Source organism: Rana temporaria, chromosome 2, assembly GCF_905171775.1.
Source record: "Rana temporaria chromosome 2, aRanTem1.1, whole genome shotgun sequence".
Classification (NCBI taxonomy): Eukaryota; Metazoa; Chordata; class Amphibia; order Anura; family Ranidae; genus Rana; species Rana temporaria.
In genome coordinates this window covers 469,476,498-469,485,147 of record NC_053490.1, presented here as the reverse complement: position 1 = coordinate 469,485,147, position 8,650 = coordinate 469,476,498, and positions in this window count along the sequence as shown.

Below are 8,650 nucleotides of genomic sequence, written 5' to 3'. Positions count from 1 at the left end.
TTTGTTGCCAGTGGTTTAGACATTAATGTCTGTGTGTTGAGTTATTTTGAGGAGACAGAAGATTTACACTGTTATATAAGATGTACACTCACTACTTTACATTGTAGCAAAGTGTCATTTCTTCAGTGTTGTCACATGAAAAGATATAATAAAATATTTACAAAAATGTGAGGGGTGTACTGATTTTTGTGAGATACTGTATCTCAGTGGAGACCATCTCCTGGTTGGGGGCATGCCCTGCTTTGTGTTATAACTGCTGAGGTCTTGCTCCTGTTCAAATCTTTGTAAAGTGTAGCAGTACCTGCATTGGGGGTCATCTGTCAATTCAAGTGCATAATCAAGGCCCCTAGTAGACAGAGTGGATTCTCTCATGAATGGAAATACGTGGAGCCGACATATCTGGAGCAGCTGTGCATAGTAACCAATCAGCAGCTCTCTTCATTTTTTTCAGTTAAGCTTTGAAAATGGAAGGTTGAAGCTGATTAGTGGCCAGGCACAGTTGCTCCAGATTCTGTCTGCGCTAATTTTGATCAATTCCTCTCACTGTTTATAATGGCCAGCTAGTATCTAGAACCAAGCATTTTACATTTATAATTTTGTGCATTTACGGCAGATTTATTTCAATATGGACTCGGAGTATCCCATTAACTGAGATCTAACCTCTAGCTTGGTTTGTTGCTCTGCATATACCATTTTTTTTACTGCTGTTGTATGAAGTAAACACCTAAAATAGCAAATGCCGAAGTTTTACATGCCAGGGGCTTGTGCAGTCAGAAAATCAAGATTAGACATAATCTCCTGCAGCAGCAGCAACAGATGATCTCAGAAATCCCTATTCTCAAATCAAGATGTTACCATGACAGGGGGACAGGAATGATGTGACTGCCATCATGCCACTTCAAACACACCCTGTATGTTAGTGGACATATTTATTTATGCATACAGATGAGCAACATAAATAACTGAATCAGATACTGAAGGTGCATGTATCACAACTAGTCCAAACCAAACAAAAAGGATTATTCAGAAAGAAGGAAAAAAGTGCTAAGCAGGAACCAATTTTCTAGTTGCAGTGGATCATTTCCACCCTTTCTTCTTGCAGAAGTGTAGAAGACTGAGGAGTCATGCACACTAGCACCAAAAGAGGGCACTGCAGAGTGCAATCCAGGCATGATAGAGATTTACTAAGAACAATGATTTACATCAGGGGTGCTCAACCTTTTCAAGAGCAAGGGCCACTTAAGCGACTTGGTAACCGATCGCGGGCCACAATGAGTGGAGCGGGTGGATGGCAGCCCACTTGACTCTATAGAGCCCGCTCTACTCTCAGCACACCAAACTCGCAGGTCATAGAAGTCTATGGTTCAGTGCACTTCTCTGCACCTGTGGATTAGTTTGAAAGCAGCACAGTATTCTATTCTATTTTATTCCATCCCAGAGCAGGAGGTCGCGGGCCACATCAGAGGGCTCCGCGACCACATGTGGCCCCCGGGCCACTGATTGGGCACCCCTGATTTACATTAAGTGAACCTGTGAGGGTAGAAATAAGGCAGACATTACTGCTGGCTTTTTAAGGTGTAATCCTGACTCTTAATGGATCACTGACCTAGAACAAGCAAACAGCCAGTGAAGTCTGAGCTTCCATCATACATTCTTATTCGGGTTTAGACATAGTTTCCAACTGTCCCTGATTTTGAGGGACTGTCAATTATTTGGAACAAAGTCCCTCTGTCCCTCATTCCTCCTCATTTGTCCCTCATTTTGGTCTGATCTATATAGTTGTATATAAAATGCACTTTTTATCTATAAAAAAGTGTTTCCCAGTGCTAAACCTTTCATCCAATTTCTAAATTGCTGCATTTGTAAGTTTCAAAAGCCAATATAAAGGAATAGAAGTGGTAAAAAAAAAGCACTTGTGGCTTTACCTAATAGTTTTTGTAGAATTCTCCTTTAATGGGGCATGGCAATGGGTGTGTCCTATGCTTACGTACCTTTTGCTAATGGTGTGGTGTCCCTCATTCCCATCTCTAAAGGTTGGAAGGTATGGTTTAGGGTCTGAAAAGAATTTGTGAGGAAAGCAATATCTCTGTTCCTGCCTTTTCTTTTTTCTTTTTATCCGATTGTCAAAATTCTTGGCAGTTTAAAAAAACACAAATGCTGCATATATGTAGTGCGGCCCCCTTAGGAGCCGCTGAGTATTTTGGGTTCCCTGTTCATGACTGAGCCCTGAGCAGAGTATTGCCACTGCTGACACCATTGAAATACCGGAATCAGGTGACTTCCTGGATGTCACACAAAGAATACTGATGAGATAAATGTTTAAGGCTGGGTTCACACTACGGTTTTCCCGTCCGTCAGCCGCATACGATTTATATGAAAAACCGTATGCGGCTGAAACGGACGGGAACGTATGGAACTGCACACATGTGCGTTTTCCATTGACATTAATGTTAAAGGAAAACGTATGCGTTTGCCATACTGTTTTAAAAACGACCGCAAAACCGTGGTTGAACACGGTTTTGCGTACGTTTAAAAAACGTTTTGCCAGCAAATCATACGCACCCGGATGCATCTGAGTGCATACGATTTGCAATGCATTCTCTATCTATACGTTTTCCCGTCCGGGCCCGTACGTTTTCAATACTGAAATCGTATGCGGCTGACGGACGGGAAAACCGTAGTGTGAACCCAGCCTAACTTGCATTATTGTCACAGAAATGGCAAAGCAGGCAAAAGAAAACACTTGTGCAAGTCTTTCAAATGGCAAAACACCAACAGGAACAGGCAATAGAACACAATACAGTACCACTTTAAGCCACTCCCACCATCCTGCAGGACAGAAGATTTAAACGGTTTACATTTTCCCCAAGTGAGCAAATAAGATGAGAAACAACAAACACTGAGCTAGCTTACAGTGATACGAGTCAGGGTTTATCGCTCAGAAATTTAGATATATAAGAATAAGTACATTTTTAGCAGATACTCCAGACACATGAAGAACTCTTCTGCCGGATAATTGGGGCCCTTACGTTGGTGGACAGTAGAGATGTAATCTCTTTGAAGAAAACTGAGTTGCCCAAACAATGGTAAAATGGCAAACAGATTTCCCCTTTAATAAACACTGGTAGGGTGGAGAATCACTTTAGGATGTGAGATTAAGGTAAGGTATCACTTTAACCACTTGACTACTGGGCACGTTCACCCCCTTCCTGCCCAGGTCAATTTTCAGCTTTCAGCGCTGTCACAATTTTAATGACAATTACGCGGTCATTCCACACTGTACACATATGATATTTTTATCATTTTTAAGAGACAGATAGAGCTAACGTTTGGTGGTATTTAATCACCACAGAGTTTTTTATTTTTTGCTACATAAAATGTTTTTTTATAGGTTGTTACAACATTTTGCAAACAGGTAATTTTTCTCCTTAATTGATGATGCTGCACTGATGGGCATGCTTAGGCTGCACTGATAGGCAGGACTGATAGGTGACACTGATGAGGAGGCTATGATGGGCACTGATTGGCAGCACTGGTGGGCACTGTTAAAGTTTTAAGGTAAGGTGGTAGCCCCTGGACCCTCCCACCATTAGTTTACAAGATAAGCCTTTGCCTATGCGGTTCCATGGAGGACTGGTGTGAAGGGATCTTGTTGAAGTCTAGTTAGACGAAACACGTCGGACTAGGCTTACCACTTCCCACATTGCTTTTTTATTCTTGTGATCATCTGTTTTTTATTCAATAAAACCTACCCTTTTTGATCTACACCATGTGGAGCCTTTTTTTCTCTTTATCTTTCTCTGGATGAGAGCTTTTTTGATCCTTCCATCTGGCTTAGTAATCTAGTCTTCTACTAGTATGGCTGTCCACCAGACCCCTGGATGCTTCTTTTGGAAATCGTTTGGGACCCTATGATTGCCTTGGAGGAGTACAGATCCTGGCTTTCTCTGCTTGATTGACTCAGTGTTGATGGCATTTGAGTCCACCTTCTCTGGTAAGAGTATACACCAGAGATTTGCAAGTAGCGGACCTCCAGCTGTTGTAGACTACAAGTCCCATGAGGCATTGCAAGACTCCGACAGCCAAAAGCTTGACACCCAGAGGTAGAGGCATGATGGGACGTGTAGTTTTGCAACAGCTGGAGGTCCGCTAATTGCATACCCCTCGTATACACCATACGTTCATGATAGAAGATACATTATCTTGATGTTTCCACGTGTTTACCTCATCATTGGGTTTTACTTTTGAACAACAATTCTTCTTTGTTGGACTTTGTGTTCAAGACACGGATTTGTCTAATTACTTGACATTTATTATTATTCTCTATACACATGTATGTTGTTTTATCGTTATAGATTTTCACATCATTTGGAGATTTATGTGTGTAGCATTAGTTATACTCAATATTGTGTATCTAGTTTGCACCTTAGCTCTACATTTTTCATTCACCTTGGTCACTAATTTTTGTCACTTTTGTATGTAGCAGCTTTTTGTTGTTTGATTAGCGCAGTATTTCCCACTTTTTACACATTATTTCTACTCATGCTGAGACTCCAAGAAAAGAAAATGGTGGCAAGTTTTGGAAAATAGTCTTCTTTTTTTTCTTTATTCATTGCTTTATCTTTGGGTTAAGCATCCTAGATATAAATGATCTCTTGCACAATCCGCACACAAGTTATTCCCAAGACTATGACATCTGCATTGCTAGTGAAAATGTGGTAGGGTCAAGAATGTCACTGAGGCCGCGTACACACGGTCGTTCCAAACCGATGAGAATGGTCCGACGGGCCATTTACATCGGTTCACCGCTGAAGTGGCCTGATGGTCTGATGTGGGTACACACCATCGTTGCAAATACCGATCGGGTCAGAACGCGGTGACGTCAAACACACGACGTGCTGAATAAAACGAAGTTCAATGCTTCCAAGCATGCGTCGACTTGATTCTGAGCATGCGCGGGTTTTGAACCGATGCTTTCTGTACTAACCATCGGTTTGAACCGATCGGGCAGCGGGCCATCGGTTCGATTTTAAAGCATGTTTTAAAATTTTGGACCGAAGGACAACAGACCGATGGGCTATACACACCGTCGGTTTGGACCGATGAAACTGAGCCTCGGTCCATTCTCATCGGTTTTGTCCGACCGTGTATACAGGGCCTTATCGTTGCAAACTTCTGAAATAAAAAATGAACAGAACATATCCCTCCATAGTGTGTACTTGCCTCAGCCCAAAGCATAGTGTCATTTCTCTCACCCCTCCTTTATTGGCACTTCTGACAGATTATCCCAACACCACAGACTCCTGAGGGACACCCCCCATTCCCCTTCTTCAGCATACAGATGACTGACAGCCTCAGCTGTGCATGTTTCCCTATGAGACTTTGTAGAGACTATCCTTTCCCTCCACTCAAATCTTTGCTCCCTGTTCACTGCCATGCAGTGTGTGATGCCACATCCCAAACTCCTGTTTGAGAACATTATCATATTATATACTTATGTGGTGAAGGTATTTTTCCTTTTTTTGAATAATATTTTGGAGGAATTGTTTTCAATGATTACTATTTTTATTTTTTGCTACTACCAGTTTGTTCCTTTCCAAAAAATCCTTTTTTGGACCTTTGATTCTTTTCTTTCTATATGTTCATTTGATTCAGAGGAACACACCTAACCATTAGACCCCTATGTACACGGGACACTGCTAAACATACATTCAGAGGCAGTTGGATGCTTTTTTCCACTGCCCCTGAACTCATTCAATGGCCCAGATTCAATAAGCAATTGCGCCTGTGTAACCATAGGTTACACAGCGCAATTGCTTACTTGCTCCGGCGTTACGAATGCTCCTGATTCAGGAACATCGTAACGCAGACTGCAGCCTAAAATCTGCGTGGCATAAGGCTTTTATGCCACGCATATTTTAGGCGGCATTCTTGCGATGCCCGCTAGGGGGCGCTCCCATTGTGCTCAGTGTATAGTATGCAAATTGCATACTAACACCGATTCACAATGTTGCGCGGGCCCTGCGTACACAAGTTACATCGTTTCCGTACGGCGTGTTTAGCGCAAGGCTGCCCCTTCTAATAGTAGGGGCAGCCAATGCTAAAGGATAACCGTCGTTCCCGCGTCACGATATTTGAATGTTACGTCGTTTGCGTAAGTGATTCGTGAATGGCACTGGACGCCATTCACGTTCACTCTAAAGCAAATTACGTCCTTGCGACGTCATTTGCCGCAATGCACGTCGGGAAAGTTTCCCGACGGAGCATGCGCTCTACGCTTGGCGTGGGAGCGCGCCTAATTTAAATGATTCCCGCCCCCTACTGCTCCGTGAATCGAGGGCAGCGGAGCAAATTTGCGGGGGCGCAGGGCAAAATCGTTACCCTGCGTCTCCGCAAAAAAAGCGCAATTCTCTTTGAATCCGGGCCAATGTTATCCTATGTGATCATGTACACCAGGGGTGCCCAACCTTTCGAATCGCGAGGGCCACTTAAGCGACTTGGTAACCAGTCGTGGGCTACAACAAACAGAGCGGGTGGATGGCAGGTCCATGTCTGCTCTGCATATGCAGAGCAGACACGGACAAAGGCCACTATACTTTTTTTGGCGGATCGGATTGGAGGTATGTCGGTTAACATCTGCCACTCCGTAGAGGTGAATGGAGGGTACAATTGGGTTGGACTGACCGTGTGAAAGGGGCCCAAGGCTGCTTTCACATTGATGCGCTGCAGTTTACCAACGCAGTGTACCTTTGGCTTTCCTGCACTTTGCAATAGACTTCTATTATATTCTGCAGGTTTGGTGCATTTTCAGAAAGCTCACCAAACTCGCAGGTAATAACAGAAGTCTATGGCTCAGTGCAGGTAACTCGTAGGTGCACTGCTCTGCATCTGCAGGTCAGTTTGAAAGCAGCCCAGTAACCACTGCAGAACAGATATGACCATATATACACTGATTTTAGTAATAAACTGACCTTTAATAAAAATATTCTATTCTAATCCACCCACAGCAGGAGGTCGCGGGCCACATCAGAGGGCTCCACGGGCCACTGGTTGGGCACCCCTGATGTACAGTCTCGCTTATTGCCGTTTTTAGGCAGTTGCGTTTTACAGTTTCTTTGAAAGCAAAAAATTAATAAAAATGGGTTCAGACGCCAAAGATTTCCACGTTACAGTCGCCAAAACATGACTAAACGCAGTAACCATGTTTAGCAGCATTTCGTATATACTGTATTTTCTGGCGTACAAGACTACCTTTTACACTGGCCAAAAAGCAGGGGTCGTCTTATACGCCGGGTCAGCTGCTCGCATGCCTGCTAGATATGCGGTAATACTGTATGTAGCTTCAGCTACATACAGTATATACCGCTTAGCCAATCCCAGTGAGCGATGTATTCAAATGAATATAGAGCCTGCTTGGATTGGAGTAACAACCTCTGCCAATCTGAGCAGGTTACATACAGTAGCCTGCACCGATTGGCTTTGAGAGTCAGATAGACGTGGGCCGATGATGTTACAGCCTCTGCCAATCCAAGCAGGCTATGTATTCATTAATAAACTACATCGCTCATCGTGATTGGCTCCAGCAAGAAAGAAGAAGGATATGGCTCCAGAAGGAAGAAATATGAAGCGTCGGAAGCCTCAGAAGGGGGGGGGGTCGTCTTATACGGTGAGTACAGGCAAAAAATCTTAAAAGACTGTAAAATTAGGGGGTCGTCTTCTACGCCCGGTCGCCTTATACACCTGCAAATACGGTAGGCGTTTTTTTTTTTTTTTTTATATAAACGCTGCATGTAAACGTGGCAAAATGAACGTTTTAAACGTGGGTTAAATCATTCAGGAACAGTTGTAAAAACGTTCCGTGTACATGAAGCCTAATAAATCTGTATGCATTTAGGTGAATGTCTTTGTCCCTGGGCTGTGGAAATGCTACTTCCTATTTTTGATTATAAATACTCTTTCCCTGCCCAGTCAAAATTTCAAGGATGAGACTCCTTTGACTAGCCTTTGTTTGACACATCCCAATCCTCTACCTGCTGAAGCTGAGAAATTTCCATTGATCTTGGTGATTTAGAAGGCTTTAGAGAGCAGAGGGTAGCAGATAAACAGGAACTTTTTTTAGAGGATGGTTTAATCTCTGTATCACTTGAGGCTTTAAAACCTTTACATATTAAATGTTAGGTTGTTACCTTCATGTCTAAGTGATGATCACTGAGACACAATAGTTCTTCCTCTCGGTCAAGAGATTCATATCCATACATTTTTTTTTCGCTACATTATTCAAGGCTCGATGAAAGGAGATTTTTGGCTTTTGAAAACGCAAAAACTTTTTTTTTTTTTTTTAACTTGCTGTTATGTGATACGACATTATTAAAGAATCTTGGGCCCAGATTCTCAAAGGCGTTACGACGGCGCAACACCATTTGCGCCGTCGTAACTCCTCATCTGGCCCCGGGTATCTATGTGACTGATTCTTAGAATCAGTTACGCATAGATACCCATTAGATCTGACAGGCGTAAGGCTCTTACGCTGTCAGATCTTAAAAGCTATTTTTTTTCCCGCCGCTAGGTGTCGCATCGTCATTTTCCCCGTCTATGCAAATGAGGTAATTACGCAAGATTCCTGAACATACGCGCGGTCGATGCCGACGTT